General features: G+C 39.2%; 1 protein-coding gene across 1 annotated transcript in view; it reads right to left on the bottom strand.

Moving 5' to 3' along the window:
• Positions 1 to 17,701, bottom strand: part of LOC111428465 (FAT atypical cadherin kugelei) — a 107,321-nt gene extending 89,620 nt beyond the window's left edge. The window contains exons 1-2 of the mRNA XM_071199189.1: positions 17,584 to 17,701; positions 2,330 to 2,381 (exon numbers count right to left, since the gene is read on the bottom strand). The gene's annotated coding sequence lies outside the window, so the exon portion shown is untranslated. The remainder of the gene's footprint in view (positions 1 to 2,329; positions 2,382 to 17,583) is intronic.
• Positions 17,702 to 17,862: the final 161 nt, after the last annotated feature.

Genomic DNA, 17,862 nt, shown 5'->3' with positions numbered 1-17,862 from the left:
TGTTTCGATGCTGATTGATTCACGATAGCGTTATAAATTAGTACGTAGTACAACAACTAATATGTCATTAGTGCTATTAGTGAAAATTAAAAATCCATAATGTCCCTCGCCATTACGGCCCGTTTATCTACGGTTATTGTGGTCCGCATCGGCGCTTTATTAAATTTTATTGGGCCCCGAACCGCCAAGTTCGACCCTGCGGCCTATACGATAACGGCCCCTTTGAAATATTTAATAACCACCCGAGCTTGTCGGTGATTCATGCGGCGCAACTTTGCAAAAATACGAAATTTAAAAACCTAAAAATAAAAAACTTTGGGAGTACATCCAAAACACCACTGGAATTCCGTTAGTTGACCAACGAAGTTAATCTTTTCGCTTCAAAGCATTTCTACGTCTCCCCTGTATCGATTGGTTAATAAACCTCTTATATTGGGGTACTTTTAAACCACAACCTGGTATCCATCGCAAGGTATCTTTATTACGAGAGGCGACTCTACGAACCGTGACTATCGCAGGATCTTACTGTTTGCTCGCTCGACCGAATGCGATCCTTTGCAAGAAGACACGTTACATCTCAAGAAATGACCTTGAAATAAAAATAATGTTTATAAATAATAAATATAATTATAACTTAGCTTATCTTGTAGATTTTTGAAGTTCTCGGATTAGGAAACTTGGACTTCAAAGAAATCGAAAACTTCAAAGGAATGAAAAATGAAATTTGACGTTATGTCACTGTCAAAATTATACAAAATTACTTCGTATTGACTTTACATGGTTTAAATTTCACCCACGATTAATACGATTATGCAAAACTTCAGTTTAATAAAGTGTTTTCAAGTTACCTGATTGAGCAACACATCCAAATGATAAAACTTTATTACCAAAATGAGTGTTCGTTAGCTCAAATTTTACGAGACCGTGGTGCAACAAACTACTACTATTCAATTTAATTGTGTGTTTATGAAACTAAGATTCGCAACAGATAGAGGGAACGTGGTGTATTGTTGCTTCCATAATAATAACGAACAGATGATAAAAGCGTTATCATTCGGAACTGGGTCGTTTACGGCTTGTGAAATATGAATCAATCTCGATGTTGTCTGTACGATTATGGAGTGTTCTTGTAGGTTATTTTGGCAATTTTGGGTCGAGTTAAAACATGGCGCGATGGCACGTTTGAACGCGCCGTATTGATTAATGATTCGACTGTGGTTGTTGCACAGGGCCCAGTTTGTCGGGAACGTGTTGGCAAACTGCGAACTTGATGTATGGAGAGCGGGAAACGAGCTAATTTAAATATTTACCATATTAAATACCCGAGCTGGCCATTAGGGAAATATACCGGGCGACTGGATACGTAATAATGCCCTACTAGTTGTAGGTGATCGCGGACGTTGCTATTCAATTATAAAACCGGGATACGAACCGCGAGATGATTTTCATTAAACGCGTTTTGCCGTTCGTCTTCCTTTATTGCCAGCTTCCAATTACGGTAACGCAATCGATGCTTCCTTCGTATTTATCCTTCGACCACTACCCACTCGGCTCCAAGGCGATGCGCAGTCGCTATAATGAAAAGATATAAATTTCTGGTGGCTTTTGTACGTTTGTGGTTGTCTCCTGTCTCGTATTAGTACCCGCATTCATCATTCCTCAAATATATCTAGATATTGGAATAGATTCCTTTTGGGTTACCCCAATTAAATCAAACACATCAATCTAACTTCAATTATAAAATTAATTTATCTTGTAAAATGAGTTTTCTGAAAACCACCACTATGTACTTTTCATTGTTCATTGGTGCGAGTGGTATAACAATGGTGATCATGTGGAAGCAGTACATTGTACCTGCAGTAGACAGGTCCAGCAGGAATGGGGTTATATGTGGGCTCCTGTGCACATCCGACGAGACCGGCTCAGTAGAAATTTATTAAAGTCAGCGCCGAGCCCCTCGTGAATTCGTTATGAGGCAATTAGCTACGCAAATACCTTGTATGAATTATTACGGGACGAGGAGCTGAGACGAGTTTTGCACCGACGAAAGACTTGGAATATCCGGATATATCGGAAAAATTAATTATAAGTAAAAAATAAATCAATCCAACAATAAATTTAGATAAACCTGTCACGTTCAATCTAATATTTTTAGTTTACAATTTAGCGAAATGGGATAGTTTGTTATTTTAGGTTATATTCAGACACAGTACAAACTGCTGGTGGCAGTAATGTATGCCTGATTTATGAGCGACATTTACTATTAATCATTTGAATAATGCAATGGGACGTGCACGTTACAATACAAGGGATTTCTAATAAAACTCACCTGGATTTCTTCGACGACGGCTTCCCTTTCGAAGAACATCTCTCATGGTCACCTGGAACACGAAAATCACTTAATTAATCGTTACCGAAGTAGAAAAAAAATGAATTTTAATGGAAACTGGTTACGGTGGTTGGAAAACATCCGGGAATTATGGATGGAGCCCGCGGTCGTTACCCGTACAATTTAGGATCGGCCCAATACCAAACAGATGTCGTAAATTTCACCCTAATGCGGTTGGCCAAAAAAATTCCATTATCTCCGTGGAAGATATTGAAAGGTATTCAATTCCGTTTCGAATTTAAATTCGGACACGGTTTGGGCCGGGATTGGATGTGCTTATAATATCTACGTTCTGATAAGGTCTGGTTTATGTTTGTTCCACTTTCTCTGAAATGTTTATGAACAATTTTGGAAACCTAAATAATTACAAATCGGTATACCATCCTGCGGATTTTTATGATACTGTAATAACTCATCATTAACACGCCTGCTGAGGCGTAATTTTAGTTGAACGTAGAAATACGAAACCGGTAGCTTTTGCTCCACCGTGCACCCTATTTATTTCACTTGCTGTACAAATACGTTCCTCGTTCGTAGTACATGCAAACACCGCCCCGGTATGTAATAAGGGTGGAATTGTGATTTAGGAACCCGCCAAAATGCGGTTCGTGTTCTAGTTTGTCATAGAATTTGTCATTTTCCCGTTGGGGTTGTTACTTTACGCTTCCTTAAAGACGGGTTATTAATTTCAACTATAAATTGAATTAAATTCTTGGTTTGTAAGGAATTGATACGATTTATTCGTTTTGCTCCAAGTTCTTCTTTCCGATTGCACCAGCAATAAAGAACAAAACGTGCTGTGTCCGCGGACGTCGACTGAAAGGCAGTCGGATAAATATGAACCCGGGAGATGTCCGGCTAATGTCACGTATAGCACGTTCTCTATCTACTTGTCGTCGCATGCCTTTGGGCTAAAAATGCTGAATTATACTCCCGGTTGCTCCGTGTTGTCGTTCCGCTACGTTGCCCGCTCGAATTTCTCTTCCTCGACGCAATTTTTTTTCGTTGATACATATTTTAGTAGAGGAAGTAATGTTAAACTCGAAAAATATTTTTTTATTTCAAAGAATTCTGTTAACATACATACATATAACCACAAAAAAATTAATGAAAAAGAAATTGTGTTTTATTTATAAATATTAACAAGCCAAAACATTATGTAATGTTTACAGTGTACAACAAACAAACATCCCGACGAGTTTCATCACCATTTCTAGTATGTATTTCCCTCAGTTTAGTTTTTTTTTTGCGTATCTGTAAATTTGTGTTATTATTAACAGTACTAATTGGGGTATACCTATAACGTAATGTATAGAGTAAACTTACTTTAACATCGCCCCGTGTAATTTCGAATGTTTGCTGAGGCACTTACCTACCGCTAACTGGATTAAACCTGCTACGTTATATGGCGAACATCGTATCGTCGAAGCCATCATCCTTAATCACCTTGTCTTTATAAACGTCTAACAATTTCGACAAACTCAAGCTCGCGCCCACGATGTATAAAATTCAATTAGTTCCTCGAACGTATCTTGTTTACAATACGCAGATTATCTTAATCCTTGAGCGAGAAAGATTCGAAAGCTCCTTTACGCAAAGGAGCTTTCTACCTGCGATATATACGTTTCCCCATATCATTTCAATAGACAATCCGGCTTTGAAGCAAAGCTTAGCATATGATATATTTAGGATGTGCGCAAAATCGGCCTTTCGTTTTTGGGACGGTCACTTTGTCGACATGAATATGTAATGAATGTTGAGAGCAAAAATAGAGCGCGATAAGTGCTTCGTTAAACTTTCACGTCGATATTCGTTTTTGGGCGCCGTGTTATACGCTCATCGACCATTTAATAAAGTGATTGGAAGTTAATAGAGTTCATATCTCGTTTGATTGATTAATTTTAGGTTAAAAAAAACAAATCATTAGAATTAAACCAGTTCGTTAATGCGGATAGCATCAAAGACGTGGATGAATTAAGATCCGTATTTTAAGCGCCGCATTGCTCCAGAAACACGCATTAATCTTATAGTTTCGTCTGGACAATTCCTCTCTCCCCTTGCACCATCTTTCTGTAATTATGCCGACCAGACTGGTTAAATTTATCCGCTTTCGCGACGTTCTTCTTTGGGATATCCGTTTTATTTTAAGGTAAAAAAATTCTTCTATATACAGGTGAAGTCAAACGATTGAATACATCTTCTTGTTGAATCCATTTTATAGTTAATACATTCCTGTTTACGAAGGGTAGTAAACGACAAAACTTTTCCATGCAGATTTAGGCTTTACGTCAGATCGTAAACCAACCAATCCCTTTTAAAACGAGGGCGTAAAAAATCGTTTAACTCAGAGCAAAGAAACCCAAAGTTTTATTAGATTCGATACCAAACTTTTATTAATTAATAAAAGCGTCCCGAAACTTCGCATCGATCCCTACTAAAGATGTAATACCGGATTCAAGTAGAATTTACATACCGGTCGTGGAACTTTCAAGATTGATCTCAAACTCAGTTGACATCCTGCAGTTGCCGTCTGCTAAGTTAGTGATACGTTTGTTAAATGCCAACGCGGTTCGATCGACGCGACGCGACGGGTAAACTGAACGGGGCTGTTTTAGTTAACTGGGAAAATCCAGAAAAAAATTGGAAAAACTAGCCGAGTTCATTTGGGAAATCTAACTCTGGGATTTAGTAAACATTGACAATGTGGCAAGTCAATTCGTAATGAAAATCTAGTTTAAAAAGTACCACATTTTTTTATTGTATGGCTTTTATAGATGGTGGATGAATTTATTAACCGATTACGTTAGATTTTAGTGCCGCAGGTCATCCGTACGTTTAGAGCAGTGAAAAGGAGGTCAATACGGCACGCCATTCATGTTCGCCATTGCGAGCCATTCGGACGCCCGGTTTCCTGCAAGCCTTTCTCTTACCAGTTCGCCCACGACTTGTTTCAACGTGTCTTTCGATTCTGGCGAGAGAACGAGCGAGAGAGCTACGTTCGCATTGTTCTAAGAAAACGGGAAGTAGTGGGTTTTACGCCGTATCGCACCGCCACGAGCGCTTGTTATTCACTTGCTCTCGCGAAACTCGTCCCGCAGATGGAAATAGTTTGACAGTTAAAATCAACGCGCTAAGGAGGTCGACGTGATGCTCCATTGTGTTACCTTAACAAGGTAGAAGAGCTAAATATAGAAAGAAAACTGAAAATTTTAAAATCTTAATACAAAATATATTTCCTGACGATCTTCCAAAACTCCTGATGATGGTCTAGGCCGAAACCGGTAGAGTCGATTAAATATGTTTGGAGTAAAAAACACTGTTTGTTTTTACAATCTATCATTAAAATGTATTTTGTTGTAGGAAATATGATTTCTAATATAAATATGGGCGTATTCATTACCGGTTGATGCGGTGATGACAGTTTTATTGGGTGTTGGGACGTCGGCGCACATTTTCAGGGCATCAATCATTGTTATCGGCGCTGTTTACTCGACCGGAACGACGGGTAAATACCAGTCACTTATTCCGGGGAGCTTTTATTTCTGTTTTGGAGCCGAGTCGGTCCATTAAGAGCGAAATTCGTCGCGCATTTGCTAAACCGGAGCGCATCCAATTCGGTTTCGTCGAAAAACCAACATCATCGAATCTCGTCCAAAATCAATCAAGGGACGGCAGAGAACACTGTTAAAGACTATTAACGCATGCCTGACTCTGCCGAGGGCTTGTTTGGGTGGAAAATTTTCGAAACTCGCCATCAAAGAGCTGCTGCCCAACGTTAGCTTTAGCAAAAGAAAGAACAGAACGTTAAAAGACCACTCGAGCTTGTTTTTAATCTAGGGTGCTTTTGATGCGGTTGTATTGATACGATTAATAATCTTTTAGAATTGATTTAAAGAAATCACGCTTTCTAGGTTAAAATTTGAATTGCGAATGTGATCGTGTCATAGGGCGTCAATGACGCGCTGTACAGCGACGTGCAAACGTCTTGGTCTGATGTCCTACACGTCTGCACGTGTCCCCGCACTTGGATGCATTATGCATGGACGCCGAAACTGTATTGAATAAGTTAGGACGCGTATAAATAAATCAGAGATGGGCGCGCCAGTGCGGCGTAATAGAGCCGAAAGCTAGTGCGGCGGCGAAACGAGGCTGTTATCCAATTTCTGGTGCATTTGCGCCGTCATAAAAGCGCTAGGCGCGAATTACGTACGCGCTGCAAGAGATTTAGTAGGGTTCTCGATTTTCCAGGTATGGATTTAGCGGCGGTAAATACGAGAAAATATATATCAACGATGATGCCGTTGACCCTCGTGCCGTGCGTGGAATCGTAAATGAGAAGCTAAAGTTTTAGTTATTTATATTTCCGATACTTCATTCCGGAACCAATCACGCAACCAACACCGAGAAATTATTGAATTTCCGTCAATACTTTCCAATAAGCAAGTTAAAAATAGAATTTTCCTGGACAACATCGACGGTGTATCTCTCGTATTGAGGTCAAAACGTCAACCAGCAACAAACTAGAGCTGCGGACGTCTGGGTTAGTTTGCCGGCAACCGTTTTCTATTAAGGTTAATAGGAGGCGACTCGTTGATGGGATGCGATGACATCACTCCTGTATTCCCCTTCATCGCTTATGAACATTACAATTACAAATTACACTGGGACAATAACGCCTGCTATATTACAATTCTGCAACAATCGTAACATTGGTTCATAATGTGTTGTATATCTAACAAATAACTCGCATCAAAACAAGGGAACCGTGTAATCAACCATATAGCTTGTATTAGCTTGTATTATTGCACCATTTACGGCACTTTGTAATCATCACAAATACAATTCGATCCATTAGGATTATTTGAGACAACAGTCGGTGCATTACATCCCACCGAGAAAGGCTTTGATGCTGTTCGGAGTTTACTAGTCCCCGTAGATATATCTTCATTAAACGATTTTGTTGCAGTAAATGTAATTATTATGGAAAATTTGACCTAAACTTCTCAACAATTCCTGGGAAACTTAACTAATTTCGTATCGGTGTTAAACTGTGTTGGAAACACAAATAATAAGAAGCATATCTTGTTCATTACAATCCCGGTTCTTAATTGATACCAATTGCCGTCTCAACATCGACAATTATCTGAAACAGAAATTAATAAACTTGTTATTATGGAAGGTAAACTCAAAACTTCAACATTCTGTGTAAAATTCGGTAATCGATGTAACCAAACGAAAATAGAGGGTTGATTAAAACTTACTGCTTGTTACACAACTGCAATGTTGTTGTACTTGCGTTCGTCATTGTAGTTTAAAATTAAATTTTCGTTTAAATTAATTAATTAGAATAAACTCGATTAATAATTACTTTTGTTTGTTGTGTTGATAATGTAAAATATTCTGCATTGTTTAAGTTAATTTTTAACTGTATGGGTTCTCGATAGCAAGGAAACAAGGAGTTAAAGGAATGATGGTTCAAGAAAGGATGATGAAGACAAAATGTAAATAGAGGGAAGTAGTCCATAACTTGTGAAAGTACGAATTCTTCTAATTTTCATATTTTCGAATATTTCTCGATATTGATGCATCTGAGAGCAAAAGTGTTGATGAGCAATGTGTTAAGGGTAAAATTGGCTACAACTTTTGTTCCATACATTTTTCTGCATCGTGCTCGGAATACTGATTTTTTCTATTAGAGTCTTGTGAAACTACGAATTTTTCTAATTTTCATATTTTCGGATTTTTCTCGACATGGATGCATCTGAGAGCAAATGTGTTACACAGTAATGGGTTAAAGGCAAAATTAAAAGGTATGGATTAAAAAACATTAACTTTTTATACAACAGTACCAAAATTGTTTTTGTTAATAACAATGAATCTATGCATATTTTAAGGGAACTTTCGAGGTAGACGTCTGATCTTAGGATCGCACCGTTTCATCTCTCATCAAACGGAGAAGCAGAAAGTTTTCTTTCACATAGTGTTGTACAGAAAGTTGAACTACATCGGTCACATGATTATAATGAACTTAGTAGTTCAGTTAAGTTCATTAGTTACACTCACAAAAATCAATTATGATTCCCCCATTATTCCATTCAAGAATTCATCACATCAAAAAATTGTACGTCATATAGTAGATATTGATCTAAATTTCGTTCAAAATAGACGTATTTTTCTTGGAGTTCAACCAAATGTAAAATCATATTAAGTTGAACAGTTTTGAGGTAAACACGAAGTTTATTAACGTGATTAAAGGGTATTAATCCGAGGGTTGCTACTGGGCACCTAATAATTATACCGGATCATCTGCACATGACTCGGGCCGTTAATGAAACGCACGCATTTAACATTAGTTCCGGCCGCATAATAATTTACAAGGTACGGTACCATACACAATTCAAACGTATCTGCCGCCCGGGACGCTGCACACAATATGGCGTCGGTGGCGCCGCACGTTCCTGTGCTTTATTGCAGTCGGTTTTCATGGTCTAATGGGGCCCTTCAGGAGTTACTCACTTGTTTATAGTGTAACAGCACCATCATCGTAACGGAAATAAGTTCTCATCAAAAATTGTTTTCGAGGCTTTTAGATAAATGGATCTTGTCATTGTATACATATACATCCCACAAAATTTACATAAAAGGGGAATGGTTAATTAAAAATAAATGCAAATCAGGTGGGGATGTTGATGTTTTCGTAAGATGGGGTTGTCATTGTTGCCGTACGTCTTGAATTGAAATCGGGGGATGTAAAATTCGTTTTATCACTCAAACGGCGGTTCAATTTAACTTTATAAACTGCCGGGAACGGCGTCCAAGTCGGAGTAATTGGAGGGCCAATAAAATTGTCAATTATTTATCTGCGTGTCGGATCTCGGCGCTTCCATTAACAGCAGTAAACTGGCTGAGAGTGCCTTGGAAAGTCAGACAAGTGTTAATTGAAAACCAAGATTTCAATCAATTTTGTATCGCTTCGTATATTATTTGTTTATATTTGTTTTTTTTTATCCTGTTCGGTACAAACCGACGCGGTAGGAAAGTTTTGAGCCGCAAAAAAGCTTAGTTCCGCTTGAAACCGAGCTTACAGTGAATACAGTTTCAGCGATGCACAATTTCTACCCGTGTTGTATCGCTCTTCTGACTGACGTAGCTCGACCCCACGTGATTTATGCTGGTAATTTTCGGCAAAACGCGAAACACGAGTGAAATATGACGGGTCGACTATAATTACGGCCACTAAAACATTTCCAGAGCAATGTTAAGGTAGTCCCTCGTCGGGAACTCTTCGTTTCAACACTCGCGTTATTTATCTGGGACCTCTTCTTGGCACGCCAATCTAACTTTAAACCGACCCCTTCTGCAAAACTATCCTCACGCTCCAAATCGTCGGCGATTAATCTTTCTAAGTTCGGGAAACTTAGACTTTGATTCCAACCTATCTTTCCTGACACGCTGTTACACATTTCCACCGTGTTCTGCGCCTCGTCGAACGATGTAAGCAAGATATAACCGATTCACTGCGTTAGTTTAACGGAAACTTACGATGCAACCCGCATTGCGAGCGCATGATTTCCGTAGTAATTAATCGCTTTTCATGCCCTCGGACGCAACCCCGATCGTTCAATTGCCCTAATTATGTGCATTGGACCTAATGTGCAGTCCGGGCAAATTGTTTTAGTGCGGAGAGAGGATCATCTTTGTCAGCGGCCGGTTATTGATGTTTTGCATTACACTGACTTCCGACTTCAATGCCATCAATATCATAATCAACCACATAAAAGCGCTATATAAATGAAAGGTCAAATGTAATTACACTATTTTTAAGTCGTATTTTATTTCATTAAAACCTCACGTTATTAACATACAAGATATAAAACAAACAAAAGCCGCAGCCTTCGGCAATGCAGCTTCTACATTTTGCACAATACGTCGTAGTTCGCGAACTTCATACATTAATTAATCTGCGGGTAGACGCGCGTCGGTTTGTTAACAACGGGGCGTGTTTGAACATGCGTCCGTGAAGACCGTCGAATAACGTCTTCCACTTTAACTTCATCTTTTCAGTAAAAAAGATCGTTAAACTAGCACGCCATGTACACGCGGTATGGTACCAATAGCCATCGAATACAATTATTCGAGACCCTTCGATGGAGAGGAGGGTCGAAAGGCCTCACTAACTACGCACTTGTCCAGGTTTTTATAGAAGAGATGGAGAATGTGGGGAAACAAATCGGAGGGTTCACGAAAATTGGACGGTCTTTCTTTTGTTCAGGGAATGACTCAGCTTTCGTTTGTAGTTTATGACATGACACGTGCCAATTAAGTAAAGAAAATTTAGGACAATTGAAATTGTACAATTTTGTTAAATGATGTGGAAGATTTATGTAGATAAAGATCTGCGATTCAATTTGAACATCTAAAGGAAAATTTAGGTGACTTTACGTAGAGAGATTTACCTCCATCAGTAGTCGGGTGGAATATCCCTCATCCGATCGAACCGGGTGATAGATGACGCCCTAAACTCCGTACTTTTTCTTTATTTGCCCAACTCCCACGTGACATTTACATGTTCACGGCGGCGTCCTTTGTCGAAAAGTCTTCGTCGTTTTCATTTTAGTGTAATCTTTTTTCGTACTCGGCGAATTATTTGTCCGAAATCCGTTTTGCTTTGATGTCCAACTGCTTGTAACTGGGAGCCATTTTTCTATCAGTCGCCGAAATGACAGACCCTTTCACCATTAGCGCACATCGACGCCTTTATACGATACCCGGCAAAAGGAAAACAGGGGAAAACTGTCGATGGCACAAAAAATCGTCAAAGCAACCCCGGGTCGAAGGGTGAAATAATGGGTATTGATGTCCCGGTCTCTTTTGGATCGTGTCCAAGTCAGGAACATAATTGGTTCGAAATATCTCTGATGGAACTATCGATTCCGGAACAGTGCGACATAAGACACACGCTATGCATATGCGCTCCAGATTTACGACGTGTTTGCGCATGCAAACGCGCGTACACCTTGAACATTATGTTGGTTAAAATGAAGGAAATTACGTGTTTGGAATGGTTCGGTCCGCTACTCCTTCACGGGATTGAATCCGGAGCACGGAAACTCCGGGAACTCGCATCTTATGATTAAGTATAATTTATGCCCTAATTTTATTTGGCGGTCGCAATTGAAGGTGCACGGGATAAAGAAAACCTCTTCTAAGGTCCCGTGCGCCTTGTTATCGAAGTAACGAGATTTAACGGTAAAAATGGGCACCCGCTTTTCTCCTCGAGACGGATGGGACGACCTCTTTCGAAGCTTCTTTCAACGAGAAGGGGATATTATCCAGCCAGATGTATGGGACCTTTTCCGACTGGAGTGATTAGATTTTAAGAGAAGAACCTTCGCTCAGGTAACGTTATAACTAAAATAACGTTACTTTGATTTGAAACAACTATTATCCTTTCCACGGCCGATTTTTCCACGATTCTTCTGATGTTTCTTCGATCGTTTACGAAGTATCACGACACCGCATCGCCGTTATGACGAAAGTTTTAAACGCGCCTTATTTGAAAGTTCCCGCTTCTCGAGGGCACACCTTGAATAAAACATGTGGAGATTCCTTTACGACCCCAGCCGAAAGAGGGCAACAATTTCCGCCGAAATTGCCGGAAAATTGGTTATTTCCTCTTTGCTTTTTCTTCTTTACCCGATCGATACTCTATAGCGATGTCCTTCAATCGACCATTTCGCGTGCGAGAATTTTCCAGAAAAAAAAACGTCGCTTTATAAAGTTTTAATTAGCATACGTTTAAGGTAGAACTGTGTCGATAAGGTTTGTTGAAGGAATCGTTGGTGCCATTTTTATTACAGGCGTTCAGCTTACATTGTAATTGGGGTTTGCGTAACATTTGCATGGAAAGCCACTTCTGATGTGAACACGGTGGCAATTCAAATGAGGCAACACTGTTGGATCTCGTACACGAATTATTCCTGGTTGCAGATAGCAGGTTCTCTGGGCTCTGTCCTTTCCTAATTACGTCAAGCTACGATGTAGGTCAAGTTCTCGCCAGTTTACAATCATAACATGTTCATTCGTATTTAAGTTTTTATGATTTGATACAATATTTTCTTTGGGTTATTTCTCCACCTTTTTTTTGTGTATGTGTATGTTTCTACTATAAAGTTGCTGTGATATCTGGTGGCATTTTGAAGACATTTAAATGATAATCATGTTACCATGGTAAGGATTCTGTTGTGCTGTAATCGCGTATTACAACAAAGGAATAACACAATAAAGTGTGAATGTCTGGTAATTATTTGGGTCGTCAAAACTGCTATATAACTTGATAAAATTGTTTCAGAAAGATTGGTAAGGAAAGTTATTACATTGCAATAATATGATTTTGAAATATCGCATAGAAGTGCGATACTATTTGCCAGATCCGGAGTAGTTCCACAAGTTATTTCTTTTCCATATAATCCAATGCGGTTTCGAAGTTGGAAATTTGAAAGCAATCATTCCTCAAAGTGCGTACACGCTTCCGGAGATTTCAGTAAAAAGGAAAAAAGAAGGTGAAAATCGATTCGTGTGCAGTCCAATCAGGTATTTTTAAAACTCCAATGAAATGGATTTGTGGTCAAAGATGAAAGGTAACACGATGGAAGGAAATATTGGTTGCTCGGTTCTAAGGAAATATAATAGTAACTAACAAGAGACTGAAGTATTATTTATTTGATTATTCGATTACATTGTTACACAAAGTATCGAGAGTTTGGATAACTATCGATTCGATCGTCAAACTCGAAGCAACTAATTAGTTTAACCGTTTCCCATTTCCCATGGCGTATACAAAGCGAACATTATCCCAAATAGCGGTGACCAGTGGTGTATCACGGCCTTCTCAGCGGGCAAATTGCACACATAACTCACAATTGATACATCACGGACGCAGTGTGTGCTCCCTTATTATAATCCAGGACCACGTCTGACCAGGATAATGTGTTTATGAGACGACCAAACCGTGCATACGCATAATTTGCAGAGCGTCCGAACGCCAGGAGATAATCAATTAGGCGAAATGACGACTGAATAAGGAGAGACACTCCATTGTCAATTAAAACTTTATGTGGTTTTAATTAAATTCTGTGACTCGAGACGGTACAAGAAATGCATTGAGCCTCGTAGGCTCACCTATGCAACTGAGCCTTAATTAGAATGCGTCCTAATCGTGGCAACGGTGCCCATTTTAAATTTACCGCGAACGGGTGTAAGAGAGACGACGAAAACTGGTGAGAAGTAGGAGAGGGGTGAAGTTAATTTAATTAAACTTTCGGTCCGGTTTATAATTCAGTTTGCAACTCGGAGGATGGCGCGCGCTTTCGATCGCGAATAGCACCGTCGCGACGCCCTGCCCTGCTTATGTTTTAATTACGGAAAGTAGGGAGGTTACGTTTACACGAAGCTTTTCAAAATGAAATGTTCGCCAACAATACACACCTACACCGAAAATAACTTTCTAGAATTGACGGGAAAAGCGTAAATATTGCGAAATTTTAATTTTGTAAGAGGAAAGGTCCATTCTAAAGTTTCTCTTAACAACTTTCTGGGTTAACTCCGTAAGGACTTATAATGTATTCACTCTAATTATTCCTAGGCAGGAGCCAGTTGACCCTTGGGGCGCAGTTTTGGGGACCCGCTAATTACGTGACTATTGTTTCAAACTGCAACGTCGTTTCGCTAATATGTTTAGTTGTAGGGTGAGATTCTAGTTAAATCTAAATCAAAACGAATTGGATTTTCTCTTTAGTATAATTTCACACATTCTGTGGTTATAAAGCGTTAAAATATCTAACGAGGGTAGACGGAAAAATTTACTGCTGACGGAAGTGATAAAACGTAGACCGTGTTTTTATTAAGCGACCTCACATTTAACACAAAAAAAAAGATTCGACCCGAATATTTTCTTTCAAAAGTGACCCTATTCAGAACTCACGTTTACTTTGCCTAAAACAACCGAAATATCGGTATTGGTGTTACGGGTTGAATATGAAAGAGTTTTATGGAAAGTTTTCTTTTATATCTCAATAACAACGAAAATTACATGTGTATTGTTACGGCGAGGATTTACAAGAACCGGAAAAGTAGACAAAGCCGAGATTCGAAGAAAAGTTCAGTACAAGCGGAATTATCTCTTTGGAACAAAATACAATTTTCGCAGAACCCTTCGTATGATTTTCTCTTATAGAGCGGGTGGTATTCGCGTGCCTCTGGCAGTTGACATGCCGAACGATATTTATATTCAGATGGCCTCCCTATGACCCCATTTCTCCCCACCATAACCTATTCAACACCAGCAACCCCTTTAGGTCGACATTTACCACGTACTTTTTTTAGTGTCACGAAGGTAATCGCCAATAAAACCAAATAGGATTTAAATGAATCAATAAGGTTTCTTCCTTGTAACTAAATTTCACAAACTGTTCGATAGCATTCATCCGGGATAAAGCCCGGTCATCAATGTTCTGTAGCGTGCAACGATAGAGCGCTTACGTACCTGTCAACGGTTCAGATTTACACGGAACATCGAAATTTACAATGCCGAGAGAGAGCACGGCCGAAACAATAATCCACAAACTTTCCAACGCTTATCCGAACTCTCTCACCTTTTATTCGAACGTACTTTTGTCCGGACGCATCCCGTATCGCCAGCCAGGATTAATGAAAACAGCGAACGGTGGTGGAAAAAATCCACCGCCGAATTTCATGTATTATTCATAAAAGCCGAAGAGCCACTTTATTTACATTTCATTTTGGACGAATCCTCAGCAAGTCGTCGGATTAAATTCGTACCAGTTCACTTGAGGATTGTTACATGTTACGCTTTTTATATTATATATTTCATATTAATCTAAACGAAAATTAATAATTAAGTTTCAAGTACTACTAAATCTTTTAATGCACAAAATAATAAACATTCAGTCTCAATTTCCTGATCAAAAGTATCAACAGCTATACAGGAATTGAGGTGTAAATATATGATGGAAAAGATGTTGGGGGAGATCAGAGCAGCGTTGACAATATTGAAGACAGACAATATCGATATAGTGAGGTTTTGAGATAGGATGAAGAAGATGATGACAAAAGTTGAGCCAGTGTTAGAGAATGCCAGGCATAATGTTAAGGACTACTGTGGACCAAGACAGTGATAATCACCGCCAAATTTGATATCAAAGATGTTTTTGAAGCAGGCCAGTTAGGATGATATTATCAAGAATGATAATGAACAAAATGTTGTATGACCAGAATTGTATTGAGCAATATTTTTGATTATGTACAGTATAGAAAGATGTCATGTGAACAGGATTGCTAAGTGATGTTGTTGCGAGAATCCAGAATAGCAATGAGAAAGGGAGGGACGATGTTGCACGATATCGCGGATTATAATTATTAGAGATATTAAGAATTGTATAAGTATCACATATCTTACTTATCTTACTAAGCCAAACGAACAGGTAACTTTAGTCAGTCTTCTATACAGGTGTCCCGTTAAGGGTACGGAGCGGCTGTATCTCGATAACGGTAAGGCCTAGAGGTTTGGGGGAAAATGGTGGTCTTTGATGAGTAGTCATTCAATTGAGCAGAATTACAGATCTAAAGATTTGAGAGTTGAATCTTGATGTTGAACGTTGATAACCTTGTCAAATAAATTTCAGTAAAGTTAAAGTAATTTTATTTTTAAAATCTTTACACAATAAGTTTTTTTAAGCTATAGAGTTTTCATCAACAGGTAAAATAAATAGGTGGTGCCAAAATCCTGGGATTTCTATATAAAGAACGGCCGTCAATACGGTTTTATTGATTTAACCCACCGTGTGGCGCCACAGTTTGTTTGACTTCGCCCTATACCTGCAACAATCGACACAAAGCAAGCAAATTTCCCATCCTTTTTCATCCTTGAAAATGAATTAGAAAAGAAACGAATTTTAGAAAAGTAAAACAAAAATGATTAGTTTAAAAGTTCCGGTTGCTCCGCATCGGATTTAAGTTTTATAAACTTTTTGGTTCGGCTCCTTTTCGAATAGTCCTTTTTAAGCGGAGAAGCCATGCATCCTGTTGAAATATATCCCGAGCAAGTTGCGTGTTGAATAACGGCACCGTAGGCATTGTCTGGCACAACTTTTCGAAACTTTTCGAATAAACACGTCCGCGCGCAGGCAAAACGCGCATTTTAAAGTTAAATTAACTTCGCAGAGCGCGACCGCGCGTTAACGTTGTGTCAAGTTTTTGTTGCAAAAAATGTTGCATATAAATTGCCCCCTAGAAATTATTGTTACGGACGTGTTAAGAGCGTCATACAGGTTCATTGTTTGTCGGCGAGACCCAACGCCATTAGTGCAATGGGAACAAACTACTTGCGTTATCACCGTGCTCTGAATTTTTATCCAAGGCTCAGGTGTGTTACCTACCAACCATCTATTCAACTGAAAAAGTAACATGGTTTTACACGGCCATTTCAGGGATTAATTAGTATTTTTTGTACATCTCATAACAACGATGATGCATCGTTCAAACAAAAAATTCTTGGCAAGCAACATTTATTAAGTTAAATTAATTTTCTTTTAAAGTTAAGAAAGAAATCAAAGTTTTAACACGTCAAAAAGTATTTCTACGTGTCGTGTGTCGTCGTATTTTCTCTATGACGCTTTTAGCGAGTTCGTTCTTGGTTGAGAGGCATATTGTGAAAGACAAGGCATTAGCGTAGAAAGATACGCGAACCCGGCTTGTTCCGACACGTTCTCAAACCAACAAAAGACCCGACGCTATTTTTATTACGACTGTGCATTTCTCGACCGAGAATCTCGAGATCCGCGAAAGGAGGGCTCTTTTAGAATAGGGACGACTCGAAAAAGAGCTTGGATTTTAAAGAGGATTCTTATCTTCCCCGAATTCCACCGTACACGAGCGCAAATATAATTTTTATAACGAAATTCAAAAAAGCCCCTTCTGTTTTTAATTAAAAATTGTACGTTTCTTAATTAAAATTTCCAGTAATTACTGTTATTTCAACCATTTACCGTATTTCGGACCTAAAACACATAGTAATTACCCTGCAAGATCAAGTACAGGCCGAAAGTATTTGCCGTCCGCCTTAATTACACATTTCCTGCTACAAAGGATAATTAGCAACCGTGCGGAAGACTTACGTTCTGTAGCGGTTTAAATTGTCGTTCTTCTCTGGGACGCTCCAGCGATAGTTGTTAACCCTAACGCGCGCGCAATTCAAAGGGATCACCCGAAAACGCGCATGATCCTGCTTCCGGTCGTTTGCGCGATCGTCGCCCACGTGAGCATCTGAAACACGCTCGACGACCGTCAGGTTGAAACTGGCCCTTTCAACGTTCATGGACTACGACACTACGATTTTGTGCGAAATCTGACGACGGCCAACGATCCCTTTATCACAATTGAGTTATTAAAAGTTG

This window comes from Onthophagus taurus, chromosome 10, assembly GCF_036711975.1.
Source record: "Onthophagus taurus isolate NC chromosome 10, IU_Otau_3.0, whole genome shotgun sequence".
In the NCBI taxonomy this organism is placed as follows: Eukaryota; Metazoa; Arthropoda; class Insecta; order Coleoptera; family Scarabaeidae; genus Onthophagus; species Onthophagus taurus.
This window is presented reverse-complemented; position numbering and strand designations above follow the sequence as displayed.